The sequence below is a fragment of the Procambarus clarkii genome, chromosome 53 (assembly GCF_040958095.1).
Source record: "Procambarus clarkii isolate CNS0578487 chromosome 53, FALCON_Pclarkii_2.0, whole genome shotgun sequence".
In the NCBI taxonomy this organism is placed as follows: domain Eukaryota; kingdom Metazoa; phylum Arthropoda; class Malacostraca; order Decapoda; family Cambaridae; genus Procambarus; species Procambarus clarkii.
The window spans coordinates 17,781,602-17,804,210 of record NC_091202.1 but is presented as its reverse complement, the minus strand read 5'-3'; the positions used below and the strand labels follow the sequence as shown (position 1 = coordinate 17,804,210).

The following is a 22,609-nucleotide window of genomic DNA, read 5'->3' as shown; positions in this document are numbered from 1 at the left end:
CTCCATGGACAGGGTTAGAGATATATTAAATATATAGTTCAGGGATTTATTGAACAATCAACCACAGGTGATTCGGTGCTTTTAAAATGCTAAGCTAACCTACATACGTAAATACAAAGATACATAGATTTACGTATGGCCTACATAAATTGTTCGATGTGTCTTTTACATAGTGTCATTAATGTGCATTTACAAATGTGAAATGAAATTCTGATCAGCTTCCATATATACTTTATACACATACATATACATACTCATACATATACGTTCATATACATATATACATACATATATACACACACATGCATTCACATACATTTGTCTCTTTTACTCTGACAGAGTGAGATAGCTGATAGAGAAACTAGTGTGCAGTTAAGCATTTAATCAATGAAGGTGGTGAAGGTGCTTTTACAAGCTCAGGTTATATAGTTACATCACATACATTGTATAATTGATACATGGTCAATCTTGGGTACAAGTCCAATATATCATCAAGTGTTCCAGTACTCGTATAGTAATTACACAGTTCAGCATACCTGAGCCCAGGAGGGCGAAAGTCAGTCAATATGGGACATTCTACAATATAATGTTCAAGAGAGTGCATGTTTTCTCTTTCACAAAGTTGACACATTGTGTACTCGACATTTGAGTTTTGAGAAAGCTGCCAGATACGTCTATATCCCAGGCGTATTCTGGCCACTATAACATCACATTGCCGAGTTCTTGTTCTATTAGTACCATATGTGAATGTCTCCTCACGATATCTATCATAATATTTAATGCTACAACTTTCAGGTCTTTGTGAATTTGTTAGGTCGGCGAGATATTTGTTTAAGTATTCTCTTTGTCACTGCTAATGAAACACCCATATCAGTTTCTACCACTGGTTTTCTACAGGCTGTGGAATGGACAGCATGTGTAACAGGAGTATTTGTGTAACAGTATTATGCTCTAAAGTACATGGTATTGAGATAGAGAAAGGCAAAATGCAAAGTTAGGAATTCACCTAGTTGTGTTTGCGGGGGTCGAGCTTTGCTCTTTCAGCCCGCCTCTCAACTGGGTGTGCTAGATGAAATGAATATGTGGAGAGATGTTGGACTGATAGACAAATAGCAAATATACAAAAGTATACAATAGTAAATATACGAAATATATACAAAAACAAAAGTTCTTCCTCTTCTATATATTAAAAGAGAACACATTATGCTCAATGTCTCGCCACGACACTTGAACGTTCTCAACTTTACCAACTAATATTAAAGCTTGATACAGTGTGGACCCCGGCAGATACTTTACACCTCGAGTGCTTTAAAGCTTGCTACATCTCCATCAGTGTCCTGGCGCTTTCTCCTGATACTTCCCTTCCATCAGTGTACATAATTGCTGCCCTTTTTTGCCTTATAAAATTATCTGAATCTGATCATCGTATCATGTTATGTGTCTCTAAGAACACGTTTACAGCTGCTTACTCTACACTTGGAAGCTTGAAGCAAGTCACCTGTTTGACACTAATTCCGATCCCTGACAGACCAGACAAATTGACAGGTGGTGGGTCAAGATGGGTTAACCTAGTTGCTTGTGCTGGTACTCCCTTCACCTGACCTATCTCCCATGACCTCAAGACCGGCCAGCTGACCTCTGGTTGGCCAGGCAGCTTGACACCACTTGCTGGACGTGTGTCAGCCGGCAAGTGTATCTACACATACACCCAGTACACAGGAAAACTGTACCTCAGGAAAACTGTACCCCAGGAGGACTATACCCCACAACTACGATTCTTAGGACGCTTAGCGACCCCACTCGCCACCCCGGATAAACCCAGCCTACACTTACACTAGTTGTGATTAATTACCGGACATCATAATATGGCCTCAATGGAAACTGAAGGAAATTGTTACGTACCTTAAAAATTGGTGGGTGTGTGTCCCGCGATGACCTGTTGCCTGAAAAAAAATACGATTTTATTTTTTTATTTTTACACCTTTTTATACATTAGGGTCCTCATATTCCACATGAATAATCATATTTTAATCCTCATATATAAGCAGCGCCGGTAAATGTGACGCTTGAGCATCGAGATGTTACTTACTTTTGCCTGAAGGATGAGGTCGCTGGAGCCCCTCGTCTAACAAGGCGAGGCAGGACCAGTGATTGAACACAACACTGCTAGCAACACACACACACACAGCGCGCGGAGACGGTAGGAGACACACGCGATTAGTGAGGTCCGCGGAAATTCGTCAATTTCTCGGGATATTGAAGGAGTATCGAGGCTAGATCATAGTATTTGGCCTCTCGCAGTGTGTAGCTAGCAGGGTGGAACATAGCATAGTCATATCGCTAGTGATAGTGTGAAGATTTGGCGAAGAAACCAAAAGTGGAGCTAGGGCATCACCGGTGCTTGTAAGTGTGTGACCTGACCGGGTGGGACGACCCGCCGTGGAGCTACCTGATTGTGCTGTTGAGTGGTGACTGTGATCAGTGGTACAGTGAATTAGTGAACTGTCACATAACGATACAGTGACTGACTCCAGAGCTTTGTGTTGAAAGAGAAGAACGACCTCATCAATCTACCAGCACTTAGTGAATCACCTAGTGGGAGACAACGACGGATAACCATCGTCATCATACATCGCTCATCTGGTTGTGTGAGCGGGAGGCAGACTGGTATGTACCCCTCTCTGGTCAATTAATCAGGTGTACAGATTGAGGTAAAAGATTATCAAATTCTCGTTCAGGATATCATATATATTTAAAAATCTCAGAGTGGCTCATTTAGGCAGAGGTAACGCATAAGGGATATCTTGACACATACACGCACACAAGTGTGCACACGCTAAAACAGACACACACACACGGGCACACACACACGGGCACACACACACACACACACAATTGTCCAGTCAGGGAAAAAGGCATTAACACTTGGGATAGGACCTTACTATCCCCCCCCCATCTTGACCCCACCATCGGACCTGACCTGACTTAGTCGCCATCTCCGCCCCCCCCCCCCACCCCCAGTCCCCCGCATCGCCCATACACACACTCCTCCCCTCCCCACTCTCCCTCTCTCCCACTCCCTCTCTCCCACTATCTCTCTCCCGCTCTCTCTCTCCTGCTCTCTCTCTCCTGCTCTCTCTCTCCTGCTCTCTCTCTCCTGCTCTCTCTCCCTCTCTCCCTCTCCCTCTCTCCCTCTCCCTCTCTCCCTCTCCCTCTCTCCCTCTCCCTCTCTCCCTCTCCCTCTCTCCCTCTCCCTCTCTCCCTCTCCCTCCCCCTCTCCCTCCCTCTCTTTCCTTCCCCCTCCCTCCCTCTCTTTCCTTCCCCCTCCCTCTCTGCCTACACACACACACACACACACCTCCCCCCCTCTCTCCCTCACCAGCTCTCTCCCTCACCCGCTCTCTCCCTCACCCACTCTCTCCCTCACCCAATCTCTCCCTCACCCACTCTCCCCCTCCCGCCTCTCTCTCCATCTCCTCCCCCCCCCCTCCCCTTCTACTTTCTTCTCACTTCAGTGGAAGGGTCGGATCCCCCCCCCACCCACCCATTTATCTCTCCCTTTATCACTCCCTTTCTCTCTCTTTCTCTCTCTCTTCCTCTCTCTCTCTCTCTCCCTCCCCCATCCCAACAGGGTCAAGCATGGCAGCCAGAGGTTCCAGGGGAACAGGAAAGAGCCAAGGTGACGAGATGAAGGAAATGTTCGCCCAGTTTCTGGAGGACATCAAGAGTGAGATGCAAGAAATGATGCAGGAAATGAAGAACGAAATAAGCAACCTGAAAAGAGAGCTGACAGCAGCAAAGGAGGAGATTAGAGCCCTCAAAGAAAATGGTATCGAGGCTGAGAATCAGAAAACCACCCAGGGAGAAGGTGGTAATAGTTTTCTGGATGAGAATGCCACAATAAAAGCAACATTTGCGGAAATACTAAAAAAAAATAACTCTGAAGTAATGACTGCAGTGATGGAGGTGGCCATGAAAGCAGCCACCTCGCAGGAGGCGGCACGCTCCACTAGCCAACTGCTGGAAAGGAACAGATCAGTGGTTGCTGTGGGTATTAAGGAGCAGGAAGGATCTAATAGGACAGAGTGGAGTGACAAGGACAAAGCAGCAGGGAATGAAGTACTAAAGGCACTAGACATGGAAGGGGCTGAGCATAGCATTGAGAAGGTTTTCAGGCTAGGCCGGTACAACAAAGACCGAGACCGAATGATAAAGATAGTGTTTGCAAGCAAGAACACAAAGGAGAAGATCCTATCAAGGAAGAGCTCCCTGAAAAACGTGGGAAAATTAAAAAATGTATTCCTCCAAAGAGACATGACAAGGGAGGAGAGAGCCGTGGCGGCAGAAGCAAGGAAGAGGCGCAGGGCGAGAGGGGAAAACCAGGAAGTCACAGCTCCCAACCCAACACCCCCAGAGGCGAGGGGGGAACCCACAACCAGCTACCCAGTAACGCCAGAAGGGAGGACAACCCCGCCTCCCTCCTCTGCATAGAAAACCCCCCTACCCCAAACCCTCCCTGCCCCCACTCAAATGTTCAGCAAAATCTCCCTCCCCCCACACCCAATCCCCACCCTTCTACCCCTCCCCTCCTCCCGAGTCCTCCCTCCCCCCCTTTCCTTCCCGTCCTCCCTCCCCTTTCACCCCATACCCTCCCTGTCCCTCCCCCTTCACTGGATTCCCCGCACCTCATCCCAGTATCCTCTGAGACCCTGTTATCCACCTCACAGGTCCTCACACCCATGGAACAGCCTCCCCCACCAGCAGAACACTCACCAAGGAGGCGATTTGAGAAGGGACAGAAGAAAGTGAGCCTCAAAGCGATGTACACAAACATAGATGGAATTACAAATAAAGCAAATGAGCTTGGAGAACTGGTACTAGAGGAAAACCCAGACATAATAGCCCTCACAGAAACAAAGATCACGAAAACGATAACAAATGCAGTGTTCCCACAGGACTATTATGTTATGAGGAAAGAGAGGGAAGGAAGAGGTGGGGGTGGTGTAGCTCTGCTGGTAAGACAAGGCTGGGATTTTGAGGAGATGGATATTCAGGGCTGTGAAGGTTTCAGTGACTACATAGCAGGTACTGTAACAAATGGAGGGAAAAAAATTATAGTCGCAGTCATATATAATCCACCACCAAATGACAGAAGACCTAGACAGGAATATGATAGAAACAACATGGCCACCATTAACATAATAGAAAGAGCAGCTTCTGTTGCTAGCAGGAATGGATCTGGACTACTAATTATGGGAGACTTCAACCATGGGAAGATAGATTGGAAGAACAGAGACCCGCATGGAGGACCAGAAACATTGAGAGCTAAGCTGCTGGACGTGGCAACAAGAAACTTTCTAAGCCAGCACACCAAAGAACCAACAAGAATGAGAGGAGAAGATGAACCAGCAATGCTTGATTTGATATTTACCCTAAATGAATGGGATATAAGGGAAGTTAAGATGGAAGCGCCCTTGGGAATGAGTGACCACAGTGTATTGAATTTTGAGTACCTGGTAGAGCTAGGACTTATCTCCCCCCAAAAAGAACTAGGAATCAAAAGGCTGGCATACCGAAAGGGGAATTATGAACAGATGAGAAGTTTCCTAAGTGAAATACCTTGGGACACAGACCTCAGAGACAAGTCTGTACAGGGTATGATGGACTATGTTACCCAAAAGTGTCAGGAGGCAGTAAACAGGTTCATCCCGGCCCAAAGGGAAAAATCCGAGAAGCAACAGAAGAATCCATGGTATAATAGGGCATGTATGGAAGCGAAGAAACTGAACAAAAAGGCGTGGAGGAACTTCCGGAATAACAGAACACCAGAAAGCAGAGAGAGATACCAGAGAACCAGGAATGAGTACGTCAGGGTGAGAAGAGAAGCAGAGAAAAATTTTGAAAATGATATAGCAAACAAAGCCAAGACCGAACCAAAGCTACTCCACAGTCACATCAGAAGGAAAACAACAGTGAAAGAACAGGTATTGAAACTTAGAACAGGCGAGGACAGGTATACAGAGAATGACAGAGAGGTGTGTGAGGAACTCAACAAGAGGTTCCAGGAGGTCTTCACAATAGAACAGGGTGAGGTCACTGTGTTAGGAGAAAGGGAGGTAAACCAGGCGGCCTTGGAGGAGAGGAGTTCGAAATTATGAGAGAGGAGGTCAAGAGACACCTGCTGGATCTGGATGTTAGAAAGGCTGTTGGTCCAGATGGGATCTCACCATGGGTACTGAAAGAGTGTGCAGAGGCACTTTGCCTGCCACTCTCCATAGTGTATAGTAAGTCACTAGAGACGGGAGACCTACCAGAAATATGGAAGACGGCGAATGTGGTCCCAATATACAAAAAGGGCGACAGACAAGAGGCACTGAACTACAGGCCAGTGTCCTTGACTTGTATACCATGCAAGGTGATGGAGAAGATCGTGAGAAAAAACCTGGTAACACATCTGGAGAGAAGGGACTTCGTGACAAATCGCCAACATGGATTCAGGGAGGGTAAATCTTGCCTTACAGGCTTGATAGAATTCTACGATCAGGTGACACAGATTAAGCAAGAAAGAGAGGGCTGGGCGGACTGCATTTTCTTGGATTGTCGGAAAGCCTTTGACACAGTACTGCATAAGAGGCTGGTACATAAGCTGGAGAGACAGGCAGGTGTAGCTGGTAAGGTGCTCCAGTGGATAAGGGAGTATCTAAGCAATAGGAAGCAGAGAGTTACGGTGAGGGGTGAGACCTCCGATTGGCGTGAAGTCACCAGTGGAGTCCCACAGGGCTGTGTACTCGGTCCTATCTTGTTTCTGATATATGTAAATGATCTCCCGGAGGGTATCGATTCATTTCTCTCAATGTTTGCGGACGATGCTAAAATTATGATTAGGATTAAAACAGAAGAGGACTGTTTGAGGCTTCAAGAAGACCTAGACAAGCTGAAGGAATGGTCGAACAAATGGTTGTTAGAGTTTAACCCAACCAAATGTAATGTAATGAAGATAGGTGTAGGGAGCAGGAGGCCAGATACAAGGTATCATCTGGGAGAGGAAATTCTTCAGGAGTCAGAGAAGGAAAAAGACTTGGGGGTTGATATCACGCCAGACCTGTCTCCTGCAGCACATATCAAGCGGATAACATCAGCGGCATATGCCAGGCTGGCCAACATACGAACGGCATTCAGAAACTTGTGTAAAGAATCATTCAGAACTTTGTATACCACATATGTCAGGCCAATCCTGGAGTATGCAGCCCCAGCATGGAGTCCATATCTAGTCAAGGATAAGACTAAACTGGAAAAGGTTCAAAGGTTTGCCACCAGACTAGTACCCGAGCTGAGAGGTATGAGCTACGAGGAGAGACTACGGGAATTAAACCTCACTTCGCTGGAAGACAGAAGAGTTAGGGGGGACATGATCACCACATTCAAGATTCTGAAGGGGATTGATAGGGTAGATAAAGACAGTCTATTTAACTCAAGGGGCACACGTACTAGGGGACACAGGTGGAAACTGAGTGCCCAAATGAGCCACAGAGATATTAGAAAGAACTTTTTTAGTGTCAGAGTGGTTGACAAATGGAATGCATTAGGAAGTGATGTGGTGGAGGCTGACTCCATACACAGTTTCAAGTGTAGATATGACAGAGCCCGATAGGCTCAGGAATCTGTACACCTGTTGATTGACGGTTGAGAGGCGGGACCAAAGAGCCAGAGCTCAACCCCCGCAAACACAACTAGGTGAGTACAACTAGGTGAGTACACACACACAGACCGAGGAAGACGACCTAATATTTCAACACAAGACAATAAACACTGCACTAAAGATAAGAGCGACCGACACGTACGTTGTTTTGGAACAGCAGTTACGGTCTGCCTTCCTCTAATGTTTCCTGTAGAACACTAAACTATCCCGAGTCGACACTTCGTCGGGGACAGCGGTAGCAGCCTTATCTACCCTGGTGTTTGGACATTGTTTGACAACAATCGCATAGTTAAGGTTCCTGCAGCCTTTAAAGCATTATAATTGTATTGTATACAACCAGGAATTAACATTACAACAGACAGTTAAATCACTTCGACTAAATACTTGTTTTTAGTTTCAATCAGAAATGGTGATATTTTTTCAAATTAGATTTTCTTATTTCCGTCACTCCGCTCCACTCCACTCCACTCCACATATGTTATGACTATACTCTAACTACCCATCCTCAGGCTGAGCTGTTTCAAGCGGCAGCCCTCCCCAGAAATGCAGCAATTAACACTTATGTACAGTGTACACAAAATTTACGTGTTCTTCAATATAAATAAATATATATATATATATATATATATATATATTAGAGCTAGCGGTATAGTTACGTTGTGTTGAGGTTCTATGGGAAATTATATACCTGAAGCATTTACAGGTGCGATTCGAATACAGGACGTTAGCAAAGCGCTGTTCGAAAAATGTTCGAACTTCATCTCTTGTGAGTCGGGTGTAAAGTCCTAACGTTCATAAACATAGGTTTGACGACTAGATTAATGAGTATTTGGCCTTTGTTTATGAGGCCGGGCTGTGACTTGACCCGCAGAAGTAAAGGGATCAGTTCTTCGTTTCAGAGTGAGAGTAAACTCGTTCAAAAACTCATTCGAAGCCAGGTGATGTTTCATCACAGTTTTGCCTTAAAACCAGCCCGTCCTCGCATACAAAGATCCAAGCATGTTAATCCAGCCGCCAAACCCCCTGTTTATGAGTGAAAAGCGGTTTACACACGACACACAACTGATAACGTCCGAACACTTCAGGAACAAGAGCTTCGCTGACGTCTTCTGTTCGAACCACAATTCTATAAACAGCCCATCCTCCAAACAAAGACCCAAAAGTTATTCCATCCACCCGCCAACCCTCTTTTTATGAATGAAAAACGGTTTACACACGACTCACAACTAATTTCGTTCGAACACTTCCGGAACAAGTGCTTCACTTACGAATTTTGTTCGAATCACAATGCTATAAATCCAGCCCGTCCTCCAAACAAAGACCCAAAAGTTATTCCATCCACCCGCCAACCCTCTTTTTATGAATGAAAAACGGTTTACACACGACTTACAACTGCTGACGTTCCAACATATCCGGAACAAGTGCTTCACTGACGAATTTTGTTCGAATCACAACGCTGTAAATGCTTCACCCACGTACTACAAATACAAATAATCGCCAACAGAACCTAAACACTTAACCTATCCTATGCCTATATATACACAATATACTAATATATTATAATATTAATTAATACTTGAGAAAATTCCCGTTTTGAATGAACAGCATGTTAAAATTTATGAATGCGTCTGTGGGGTTGACTGCTGAATGTAATGGACTTGAGTCGAGGATGGGTTGTATAAATGCTTCACCCACGTACTGCTAATACAAATAATCGCCAACATAACCTAAACACCTAACCAATGCCTAAATATGCACAATACGCTTATATATTATGATATTAATATATATCTGAGAAAATTTCTGTTTTGAATGAACAACAAATTAAGATTCATGAATGCGTCTGTGGTATCGACCGCTGGATGTAATGGACTTTAGTCGAGGACGGGTTGCTATAAAGGATAAGAAAAGTGGTGAAGAGTGGAGAATGTGGTGAAGGGTAGGGAAGATTCCTACCACCCACAACCCTTCCCCTGCTCCACCCAGAGTTCCCTCCACCCACAACCCTCCCCCTGCTCCACCCAGAGTTCCCTCCACCCACAACCCTCCCCCTGCTCCACCCAGAGTTCCCTCCACCCACAACCCTCCCCCTGCTCCACCCACAACCCTCCCCCTGCATCACCCAGAGTTCCCTCCACCCACAACCCTCCCCCTGCACCACCCAGAGTTCCCTCCACCCACAACCCTCCCCCTGCACCACCCAGAGTTCCCTTCCTCCCCAGAGGAAGGGGTGGTGGTGAAGGTTTGGGAGGGTTTTGAACGGCAGAGAAGGTGGTGAAGGGTATAGAAGATGGTGAAAGGTTGATTAGATGGTGCAAAGCAGGAAAGGTAGGAAGGCTAGGGAAGATTGTGAAGGGAAAGGGTTGTGGTGAAGATTAGGGAAGGTAGTGCAGGGAAGGGAACCTAGTGAGGGTAGAGAACGTAGTGAGGGTAGGGAGGGTAGTGAAAGGTTGATTAGGTGGTGCAAGGTAGGGAAGGTAATATGGATAGTGAAGATGGTGATGGGTAGGGAAGTTAATGAAGTGTAGGGGAGGTTGTGAAGGGTAGGGAAGGTGGTGAAGGGTAGGGAAGGTGGTGAAGGGGTGATTAGGTGTGAAGGGTAAGGAAGGTGGTGAATGGTTGGAAAGGTGGTGAATGGTTGGGAAGGTGGTTTAGGGCTGGGAAGGTCGTGAAGGGTGGAGAAGATTGTGAAGGGTTGGGAAGGTGGTGAATGGTAGGGAACGTATTGAAGGTAGGGAAGGGAAGGTTGCGAAGGACGGAAGGTTGTGAAGGATAGGGAAGGTTGTGAAGGATAGGGAAGGTTGTGAAGGATAGGGAAGGTTGTGAAGGATAGGGAAGGTTGTGAAAGATAGGAAAGTTGGTGAAGGTTATGGAAAGTAGTGAGGGGAGGGAAGTGATGCAGTGTAGGGAAGGTGATGAAGGTTGGGAAGATGGTGAAGGGTATGGAAGGTGGTGAAGGGTAAAGGTGGTGGTGAAGGGTAGGTAATGTGGAGGAGGGTAGGGAAGGTTATGCAGGGTTGAGATGGTGCTCATGGGTTGACTAGGTGGTGAAGGGGGTGGGAAGGTGGTGAAGGGGGTGGGAAGGTGGTGAAGAGGGGATGGAAGGTGGTGAAGAGGGTGGGAAGGTGGTGAATGGTAGGAAAGTTTGGTGAAGGGATGGGAAGAGGGTGAAGGGAAGTGAAGGTGGTGAAGGGTAGATAACGTGGTGAAGGGTAGGGAAGAAGTTGAAGTGAGGGAAAGATGGTGGAGGGAAAGGAATGTAGTGAGAGTAGGGAAGAGAGTGAAGGGTAGGGAAGGTGGTGAAGGGTAGGGAAGGTGGTGAAGGGTAGGGAAGGTGGTGAAGGGTAGGGAAGGTGGTGAAGGGTAGGGAAGGTGGTGAAGGGTAGGGACAGACAAGATGTAATCAGACAAGGACAAAGTTACACAATTAAGGAAGGTAATAATTTAGGAAATAATTTCCCCTCTAAATGTTAAGTGGATTGTTTAAATGATAAATAATTTGTAAACATTTGATATTAAATTAAATTCCTCCGTGTATTCGTGTTCCGTACACAATAATACACATTCAGTAAGAGCGTAGCAGAGCGCCGCCACATTCTCAGGTCGGGGCGGCGTCAGCTGACTCCCTCACCACCAGAGACAATTGTAGAACTGCAGTTGTTCCAGTTAGGTCTCACTAATATATTAGTTGATAAAAAAATTATCATATTTTAATAATTCAACAAATTAATTCTCTTAATTAATTCGATTTAAAAATAATCATAATTTAGAGGCCTCAGTTTATAAACAATGTAATTCTCTCTGTGACTCAGGAGTCGGGGAGGAAGAGAGGTTCTCGACGTCATTACCGGCTTATATACCACAGGTCGGCAGAGCTGGCGCGTTGGTTCCTAACACAAATTCCCTTCATATGGCTGCGAAAATCTGCATAGCTTCGAGCTGCTCAGTTGTGGCTGTTCTCCGCCTCACAGTAGACAAGTTACCTAACACCCTGACCTGTGATTTGGCCATTTCAATGTGTGTGAGTTTTGTCAGGGAGCGAGTGTGGTCACGGAGGGTCAGAACACCAACACTTAATGTGAGAGACGAGGCTTTCGTTGATTTAATTTGGAACTAACCACTAAATATGCACGTGATCGTTATATACTGATACATTGAATAAATTATTGAAGAACTAATGCAGAATGTTACGGCAGGAGTTGTTAGTTGGGGCTTAACTACGGGTCGCCGTGATCAGCCCAACCTGTCCACTTAAAAATAACGTCACTTTATGCTCGTATGCACTCTATGGCCAAAAATGGACGTAATTTGAATTGAAATCGGAACACAAGTTTTTTTTTTATTTATAAAAGAAAATTACAAAATACAAACATAAAAACCACATACAAGAAAACATGAGTACATACATGATACACAATACAGGATACAGGAACAACAGGCAAAGAACCCAAACACAAGAATAATCAAAGAGAAATATACGTGATACAAAGCATATAACAAACCCCAACACGGGCACATAAGACAAGCTAAAAGCATTACAGGACACAAGGCATTAATAACAGAAAACAGAACCACACAAGGAACCGTAAGTACAAAAAACAAACAAAAGGCACAAAAAACATGCCAACGACCAAAAGGCCGTAAGAACACAAGTACAAAATATATACCACCACCACACTAAACACACCACTACAGCAGCACAATAGCACAACCAGCCAAGCACACTACACACAAAGCTGGAAGTTTAAAACCACACCCAACCACACAGAACATATACAGAAAGACACAAGCATACGCAAACCCCACACAAGCAACCCATAAGCAGAAAAAAAACGGAACACGCAGGAACCGGAAAACGAAACCCCACCGACCCAGACACACACATGCATCCCCACCCCACACCCACGCACCCAGGCGCAAGCAACCCCACAACACAACAGTCAACAAAGAGGATATTTCTCAGGAAACTTCCACGACGGATACTTCCGCTTATAAGCCTTCCATATTAAGTACTCCAGTTCGGTAGGTGAACGGCCTTCACGACACCGCGGGTACTCCATATACTCGAGAAGCACCACATCCGGCGAAAGCGGTCACGCCCAATTACAGTACACCGAAGACGAAGAACTCAACTTGGGAGGCAGGAACACCGCCGCCGAGGAAGCAAGAGACACCGGAATAGCGGGCGGAGGCTGCCGAGGCCGCAACACTGCTCCCGACAAAGCAGGAGACACACAAGAAATGGCTGGAGACGTGTGGGGCGGCAGAGCCGCCGCCGACGAAACAGGGGACGGGGGAGGGGGCACGGAACCCTCAGAGCGTGCAGCTTTCTTCAATACTATCACCAAGTCACCACGTCCACTCTCAACGCCGCAAGGGGGGAACCGGAACCATCCGACGCAGGCGACCCACCTGAAACAAGAGGTACCGGCCCCACACCGGCCCCCACCCCAACAGCAGGAGCCACACCAGGGCCCACACCATCCACCGGACCCACACCAGCACCAGACGCACCATCCTCGCACTCCACAAAGGAACAGCTCTCAGAAGAAACATCGACACTCGCCGCATCCTCACATTCCTCTGCCCACCAAGGAGGAGGTGAAGCACCCGCATCCGTACGTGAACGCTTGGGGACAGGCTGTTGATCATCGGAGCTGTCACCCCCTGCAGGAGGCACCCGAGAAGAGCCAGTGGTACACTGCCCCCCAACCGGGGTAGCACGATCCCGAAGAATGTCAACCTCAACAACACAGGGGACGAGACCGCCACCCACAGATGAGACAGGAGAAGGAACAGGCACAGCCGCAGGAGGGGAAAGGTCCAACACAGGTGAGGGCGCCGGCAGAGACGTCGAAGGCAACAAAGGTGCAGAGTCGGAAACAGGTGCAGAAGCCGGTGTAAGCGACGAGACAGACTGCGGGGGCGGAGCCGCACACACCACCACCTTGTCGTGTATACCACCATCCACACACGCAGGGCCAACAGCCACCACCGGGTCAGCAGGCAGCAGGGTAACCTCCCCAACTACTCCATCACTAGGCGGCAGGTCCTGCGCCACCAACGGGGAAAAATCCTAGTGTCGGAACAAATTAATAGGTGCAGCCGCGACCCCGGTGCAATCAGCTGCCAGATGCCCTTCAATGTCACAACGAAAACATTGTCGAGGCTGTCCCGCGTAGAACGCCCGCGTAGTGTAGCTCATCAAGGTCACTGCGGAGGGAACAGGAGACTTGAGCCGCAGGCCGAGAGTCCGGGTCCCACACGAGACACCACGCCATCTGCCTGCAGAGACGAAGTTCATCTGGATGGAAACGACAGTCCCAAACTGGCCAAAATACCGTCGAAGCAAAGCTTCCGTGAATTCAAACAGCACACCATACAGGGCCACATACGTCACCGAGCAGCACCGGTCAGAGATAGTGACAATACCACCGTCCCCAGGGAGAGGAAGAGAGCGCCCATCTTAACGGGCCACAAAGTCTCTATAGACAGCAGCGGAGTTAAATTTAACAAGTGCCCGATAAGTGGACAACAGTTGGAGCCCGTACAGATTAGCAACATGCACACGCAACATATCCAACAGGACAATCTCAAGGGCCAGGTAAGACGCACGTCCAGAAAATTCGAAACCCACTATCTTAGAGCGGCGAATAGAGGGAGGGGGGATACCCATGGCGCCAACGCAACACCACCACCCTCCCACACGGAATTCCTAGTAACGACTGGGGAGCGCTTGGCGACCACGTCTAGACCCCCTGGCGGTCAGGCCAGCCGGAACACAAAACTGATGTACTATCCCGTTTTTTGTTTGAATCCTCCGTCTTACTCGGTAAGGTTAGCAGAGGAAACTTTCAATTAACGTTTTCATGACGTTTTGAAACTCCAGCTAAATTTCCAGCCCACCTAACCTACCAGAGGACTCTTAACTTACTGTTTTGGAAAAAAAATCCTCAATTTGTTTTTATTTTTATTTTTCAAATTACGTCAATTTTCGGCCATACGGCAAACGGCCAAATTCAGACGTAGATTGGGCAGTAAGAGCAGATTGGTGGTGCTTGTGCTGACCTACGGATTCCTTCAGCCAATTAAGACTTAATACCTTGTTACTAACGACAGTTTAGATAATCCAGTGCCTATTAACAAATAAACAAAGGAAATTTAACTGTCAAATTAAATAGAACCTAAATTTAGAGGGCACTGAATTATTTTAATTTTATCAATAAATAATTAACCCCCCCCCCCCAACTGTGGGGTTTTGTGCAGCACATTGCCATTAGTTACAGTCCATTAGTGATTTAAGACAGAATAATTACCCCACCCACATAACCCCCACAGAACGACTATTACGGAATCAACGTTATTCGCTACAGCGGAATTTTCATTGATGAATAATAACAATGGTATTTGATATAGTAATCACACTAATTTGATGTTTCAATGAGTAAATTGACACGTGAGTGCTTGGGAACACCCACGCATAGGTTCGAGTCCTCATCACGGCTCTTATGGATTTTATCACTTGAAATAATATAATTAAACAACGTATGTGCAGCAAGTGACTGAACATATTCATGAGATTACTTTCAAAATCCGCACACAAGTTTACTAACAATAAAATCTAAAGAAAAGCTGAACAGCGAGGAATAACATTGGAAATTTGCAGTTGCAATTTGGTGTCAATGTGACCATTGCTAATGTGAGAGGCAATGAAGAATTTATATGCTAACAAACTGTTCAATTGTTGCCTCATAATATAGTGGCAGTAATTGGCAACAAGATTTGTTTTTTCATCTGGTCTGTATTCAGCTAGTTGTACTCACCTAGTTGTGCATGCGGGGGATGAGCTCTGCTCTTTCGGCAGCCTCTTAACTGTCAATCGATCAGCTGTTACTAACTACTATTTTTATCAAACACACACACACACACACACACAAGAAGCAGTCCGTAACAACTTTATCTCCCAGGAACCAATTTAATGCTAGGTAACAGGCGCATCAGGGTGAAAGAAACTGTCTATTTTCTTTCTCGCCGACGCCGGGACTCAAACCCCGGTGCACAGGATTACGTGCCCAGCGTGCTCTCCACTCAGCCACCAGCGTCCACTCTGTAATGGGGAAGTAAATTATCAGAAGATAACGCAAAGCCCCCACGACTATATAGCACTTGGAAGGGGTCAGGATAAGGTTCAGGGATGTAGGGATGGGACGGGGGAAAGGAATGGTGCCCAACCACTTGGACGGTCGGGGAGTGAACGCTGACCTACATAACGCGAGACCGTCGCTCTACCATCCACCCTCATGTGGTTGGGCATTCTGTGGTGGGGCCTCAGATTGGCAAGGATCCAGTGGAGTCTCAAAGGGTTCAGTCTTTGGCCTGCACTGTTTCTGATATATGTAAATGATCTCCCGAAGGATATAGAATCGTTCCTCACATTGTTTGCTAATGATGCAAAAATTATGAGGATAAATGACGGAGGAAGATAGTACGAGGCTACATGATGACCAACTGATGATGACCATTCAGACAAACTGAATGAATGGTCCAACAAATGGCTACTAAAGTTCAACCCGAGAAAATGTAAGGTTACGAAACTAGGCAGTGAGGAAAGATCTAGGAGTTGATATAACACCAAACCTGTTTCCTGAAGCCCACATAATAATCCGCACACAGAGTAGATGCTAGTGGCTGAGTGGAGAGCACGCTGTAAACGTAATCTTGTTGACCGGGGTTCGATCCACCTCACGACAGTGGAAGACAGAAGAGTAAGCGGAGACATGATCACTACCTACAAAATTCTCAGAGGAATTGACAGGGTAGATAAAGATAAACTGTTTAACACAGATGGAACATGAACAAGGGGACACAGGTGAACCTTAGTACCCAAATGAGTCACAGGGACGTTAGAAAGAACTTTTCAGTGTCAGAGTTGTTAACAAATGGAATGCATTAGGCAGTGATGTGGTGGAGGCTGACTCCATACACAGTTTCATATGTAGATAAGATAGAGCCCAGTAGGCTCAGGATTATGTAAATCAGTTGATTGCCCGTTGAGAGGCAGAACCAAAGAGCCAGAGCTCAACCCCCGCAAGTACAACTAGGTGAGTACACACACACACACACACACAGCGTGTCCCAATAACATTCACTTTGGCCAAACGAAACCATCGAGAACACTTTTCATCATGACACAGTACCTCGGCAGCCGTCACCGCTGCTCCCACAATTGTCAATCACTCGTGCTTCTTCCTCGCTGTGTGCCCAACCATTTGGGCTAGACGGTATAGAGACGGTCTCCTTCCATGCAGATCGACGTTCAATCCCCGACCCTCCAAGTGGTTGGGCACCATTCCATCCTTCAGTCCCATCCCAAATTCTTATCCTGATTCCTTTCAATGATATACTGTCTTAATTACTTGGCACTTTCTCCTGATGGTTCTCTATCCTGAGATCGTGGATCAGAGGGTGGTTCCCAGGGTTGTGGCATCATGTCGTGGCTCAGAGGGTTGTTCCCAGGGTTGTGGCATGTCGTGGCTCAGAGGGTTGTTCCGAGGGTTGTGGCATCATGTCGTGGCTCAGAGGGTTGTTCCCAGGGTTGTGGCATCATGTCGTGGCTCAGGGGGTTGTGGGAGCGGTGAGAGCCAATTTGTGCTGCACACCGATGCAGTCACGGTCCCGAGGACGGGCCACACGTCGAGGCCAGGCATTAATAAACAAAAATATTAAGATAGCCAAAGAAATTGGCAGAATTTCCCAACGACTCCAGATTGCAATAGGCTGCGCTGCAGGCACCTCTCCGACCTGCACCAGGAAGTCCTTCAGACCCCTCACCAGCCGGAGAGTCTGCTGGTGCCGCAGGAATGTGCCCACGAAGGGCACACTATCCCAGAAAGGCTCCAGCTCCACGTCACCGTCGAGCAGCGACTCATCACAGCCAATCCCAGAAGGGAGGAGGTGGAAGAAGATCGCCAGCTGCCTCAGCAGGTGAAGGAGGCTATATTAGTTCTTGTGCCACTCAAGAACCTGTAGCCGAAGGAGATGCAGGTGGGAATGTCTCTCCGCTTCCTGGCTTGTCATCCACACTTGCACCATCCCTACCATCACCAACCCAGTCATCAACATCAATAAATTAATGAACTTATTCATTTTCTAATTCATTTTGAATCAGAAACTTTTGAATAAATAAATTAATATACCAGAATATAGAAATAATTCTATATACCATGAAGGGTAAACATATGCAAATAAAGTCAATATCACAGATGGATAAAATATAGCTAGGTTTTCAGTGTTTCATAGTTGGGCTGGAAGTGTTGATGCACGGCACAAGTGCTTTGTGAAACTTGGACATGACCACCACCTACAAAGTCAAGAAAGATTCGTATTACTGCAGTGTGAAATAGCTTTAATGATAAGGATGTCCGTATCACTATCTATCTATCCATGTCTGAGGGGCAGTCTCCTGGGTCTTAGGAAAGAGACATGGACAAAGTCGACCTATTGGGCCTATGGTGAAGAGCAGGTGAAGGGTAGGGAAGGTGGTGAAGGGTAGAGAAGGTAGTGAAGTGTACAGAAGGTGGTGAAGGGTAGGGAAGGTAGTGAATGGTAGGGAAGGTAGTGAAGGGTAGGGAATGTGGTGAAGGGTAGGGAAGTTTCTGAAATATAGGGAAGGTGGTGAAGGATTGGGAACGTGGTGAAGGGTTGCTTAGGTGTTGAAGGGTAGGAAAGGTTCTGAAAGATAGGAAAGGTGGTGAAGAATTGGGAACGTGGTGAAGGGTTGCTTAGGTGTTGAAGGGTTGCTTAGGTGTTAAAGGGTAGGGAATATTGTGAAGCGTTGTGAAGTTGGCGAAGTGTAGGGAATGTGGTCAAGGGTTGACTAGGTAGTGAAGGGTAGGGATCGTACTGATTGCAGGGAAGGTAGTGAGGGCAGGTGAATATGGTAAATGGTAGGGAATATGGTGAAGAGAAGAGATGATGGGGAAGGGTAGGGAAGGTGGTGAAGGGAAAAGGAAGGTTGTGAAGGGTAGGCAAAGTGGTGAAGGTTAGGGAAGATAGCGAAGGGTAAGGAAGGTGATGAAGGGTTGGTAAGGTGGTGAAGGGTAGGGAAGGTGGTGAAAGGTAAAGAAGGTTCTTAAGGGTGGGGAAGGTGGTGATGGGTATGGAAGATTGTGAGGGGTCGAGTAGGTTGTGAAGGTAAGGGGAGGCGGTGAAGAGTAGGGAAAGTGGTGAAGGGTACGGAATATGAAGAAGGGTTGATAATTTGATGAAGGGTAGGAAAGGTGGTGAAGTGTAGGAATGGTGGTGAAGGGTGTGGAAGATAGTGAAGGGCAGATAAGGTGGTGAAGGGTAGGGAAGATAGTGACGGGTAGGGAAGGTGGTGAAGGGTGAAGAAGATTGTGAAGGGTAGGGAAGGTGGTGAAGGGTGAAGAAGATTGTGAAGGGTAGGGTAAGTGGTGACGGGTAGGGTGGTGATAGGAAGAGAAGATGATGAGATGTAGGGTAGTTAGTGAAGGTTGTGAAGGGAAGGGAATTGAAGTTGATGAAAGGTAGGGAAGGTGAAGAAGTGTTGGGAACGTGGAGATGGGTTGGAAAAATGGTGAAGAGTAGGGATAGTGGTAAAGGGTAGGGAAGGTCGTGAAGGGAAGGTTGTGAAGGATAGGGAAGATGGTTAAGGGTAGGAAAGGTGGTGAAGGGTTGGGAAGTTGACGGAGGATAGCGAAAGTGAAGAAGGGTTGGGAAGGTTGTGAAGGGAAGGGAAGGTGGTGAAGGGAATGGAAGGTGGTGAAGGGTTTTGACGGTGGTGAAGAGCAGGGAAGGTATTGAGGAGTAGGGAAGGTGGTGAAGGGTTAGCAAGGTGGTGAAGGGTTGGGAATGTGGTGAAGGATCGATAAGATGGAGTAAGGTAAGGAAAGAGGTGAAGGGTAGGGAAATTGATGAAGGGATGTGAAGGTGGCGAAGGGTAGGGAAGGTGGTGAAGGGTAAGAAAGGTTGTGAAGGGAAGGTTATGAAGTGTTGAGATGGCAGTTACGGGTTTATTAAGTGGTGAAGGGGTAGGGACGAGGGAAGGGTAGGGAAGGTGTGGATGGGAAGGGATGGTGGTGAAGGGTTAGAAAGGTTGTGAATTGTTGGAAAGGACGTGATGGGTAGGAAAGTTGGTGAAGGTTAGGGAAAATAGTGAGGGTTGGGAAGGTGGTGAAAGGTGGGGAAGGTTATGAAAGATAGGGAAAAAGGTGAAGGGTAGGCAAGGTGGTAAACGGAAGGCAAGATTGTGAACGGTAGGCAAGATGGTGAAGGGAAGGTAAGATGGTGAAGGGTAGGGAAGGGGTGTGAAGGGTAGGGAAGGGGTGTGAAGGGTAGGGAAGGTGTTGAAGGATAAGAAGAGTGGTGAAGAGTGAAAAAGGCGGTGAAGGGTAGGGAAGATTCCTACCACCCACAACCCTCCTCCTCCACCACCCAAAGTTCCTTCCACCCACAACCCTCCCCCAGCACCACCCAGAGTTCCCTCCACCCAGAACCCTTCCCCAGCACCACCCAGAGTTCCCTCCACCCACAACCCTCCCCCAGCACCACCCAGAGTTCCCTCCACCCACAACCCTCCCCCAGCACCACCCAGAGTTCCCTCCACCCACAAGGGTGGAGGGAACCACAACCCTCCCCCAGCACCACCCAGAGTTCCCCCCACCCACAACCCTCCCCCAGCACCACCCAGAGTTCCCTCCACCCACAACCCTTCCCCAGCACCACCCCGAGTTCCCTCCACCCACAACCCTCCCCCAGCACCACCAAGAGTTCCCTCCACCCACAATCCTCCCCCAGCACAACCCAGAGTTCCCTCCACCCACAACCCTCCCCCTGCACCACCCAGAGTTCCCTCCACCCACAACCCTCCCCCTGCACCACCCAGAGTTCCCTCCACCCACAACCCTCCCCCAGCACCACCACCTAGAGTTCCCTCCACCCACAACCCTCCCCCAGCACCACCCAGAGTTCCCTCCCCCAGCACCAGAGTTCCCTCCACCCACAACCCTCCCCCAGCACCACCCAGAGTTCCCTCCACCCACAAACTTCCCCCAGCACCACCCAGAGTTCCCTCCACCCACAACCCTCCCCCTGCACCACCCAGAGTTCCCTCCACCCACAACCCTCCCCCAGCACCACCCAGAGTTCCCTCCCCCAGCACCAGAGTTCCCTCCACCCACAACCCTCCCCCAGCACCACCCAGAGTTCCCTCCACCCACAACCTTCCCCCAGCACCACCCAGAGTTCCCTCCACCCACAACCCTCCCCCAGCACCACCCAGAGTTCCCTCCACCCACAACCCTCCCCCAGCACCACCCAGAGTTCCCTCCACCCACAACCCTCCCCCTGCTCCACCCAGAGTTCCCTCCACCCACAACCCTCCCCCTGCTCCACCCAGAGTTCCCTCCACCCACATCCCTCCCCCATCTCCACCCAGAGTTCCCTCCACCCACATCCCTCCCCCAGCTCCACCCAGAGTTCCCTCCACCCACATCCCTCCCTGCTCTTAGGGAAGGTGGTGAAGAATAAGGAAGGTTGTTAAGGGTAGAGAAAGGGTTGTAGGGTTGGGAAGGTGGGGAAGGGTTAGGAAGGATGTGAAGGGTAGGGACGGTTGAGAAGGGATGCGAAGGTTATGAAGGTTAGGGAAGTGAAGGGTAGGAAAAATGGTGAAAGGAAGGGGAGATTGTGAAAAGTAAGGTCGAAGGTGGTGAAGGGCTGATTAGGTGGTGATGGGTTGGGAAGGTGGTGAAGGGTAGGGGAGGTGGAGACGGGTTGGGTGGTGATACGTAGGAAATATTGTGAAGGGTAGGGAAGGTTGTGAAGGGTAAAGAATGTGGTGAAGTGTAGAGAATGTTCCCTTCACCACAACCCTCCCCCTGCTCTACCCAGAGATCCCTCCCTCCCCAGAGGAAGGGGTGGTGGTGAAGGGTAAGGATGGTTGTGAAGGGTAGGGATGATGGTGAAGTGTTGGGATAGTTGTAAAGGGAAGGGAAGGGGGTGAAGGTTAGGGAGGGTTTTGAACGGCAGGGAACGCGGTGAAGGGTATAGAAGATGGTGAAAGGTTGATTAGATGGTGCAAAGCAGGAAAGGTAGGAAAGATAGGGGAAGATTGTGAAGGGAAAGGGTTGTGGTGAAGGGTAGGGAAGGTAGTGCAGGGAAGGGAACCTAGTGAGGGTAGGAAACGTAGTGAGGGTAGGGAGGATAGTGAAAGGTTGATTAGGTGGTACAAGGTAGGGAAGGTAATAAGGATAGTGAAGATGGTGATGGGTAGGGCAGGTAATGAAGTGTAGGGGAGGTTGTGAAGAGTAGTGAAAGTGGTGAAGGGTAGGGAAGGTGGTGAAGGGGTGATTAGGTTTGAAGGGTAAGGAAGGTGGTGAATGGTTGGGACGGTGGTTTAGGGCTGGGAAGGTCGTGAAGGGTGGAGAAGATTGTGAAGGGTAGTGAAGGTGGCGAAGGGTAAGAAACGTATTGAAGGTAGGGAAGGTGGTGAAGGGTAGGGAAATTATTGAGGGTAGGGAAGGTGCTGAAGGGTAGGAAAGATGTTAAGGGTAGGGAAGGTGGTGAAGGGTAGGAAAGATGTTAAGGGTTGGGAAGGTGGTGAAGGGTAGGGAAGGTTATGAAACGTTAAGAAGATTGAGAAGGGAAGGGAAAGTGGTTGTGACGGGTAGGGAAGGTGTTGAAGGGTAAGGAAGGTGGTGAAGGGAAGGAAAGGTTATGAAGGGTTTAGATGGTGGTAAAGGGTTGATTAGGTGGTGAAGGGTAGGGAAGCTGTTGAAGGGTGAGAAAGGTGGTAAATGGTAGGGAAGATGGTGAAGGGTAGGGAAGGTGGTGAAGGGAAGGGAAGGTGGTGAAGGGAAGGGAAGGTGGTGAAGGGAAGGGAAGGTGGTGAAG

General features: G+C 48.0%; 1 protein-coding gene and 1 long non-coding RNA gene across 3 annotated transcripts in view; one reads left to right on the top strand and one right to left on the bottom strand.

The window, feature by feature from the left end:
* Positions 1–22,609, bottom strand: part of LOC138352347 (uncharacterized) — a 237,992-nt gene that overhangs the window by 133,516 nt on the left and 81,867 nt on the right. Inside the window, exon 5 of one of the 2 annotated variants that reach the window (XR_011222766.1) lies at positions 1,903–1,943. The exons of the other annotated variant lie outside the window; for it this stretch is intronic. This is a non-coding gene — a long non-coding RNA (uncharacterized lncRNA). The remainder of the gene's footprint in view (positions 1–1,902; positions 1,944–22,609) is intronic. 2 annotated transcript variants of the gene reach the window in all.
* LOC123748644 (potassium channel subfamily K member 1) overlaps positions 1–22,609 on the top strand; it is a 193,779-nt gene that overhangs the window by 134,032 nt on the left and 37,138 nt on the right. The gene's annotated exons all lie outside the window — the stretch shown is intronic.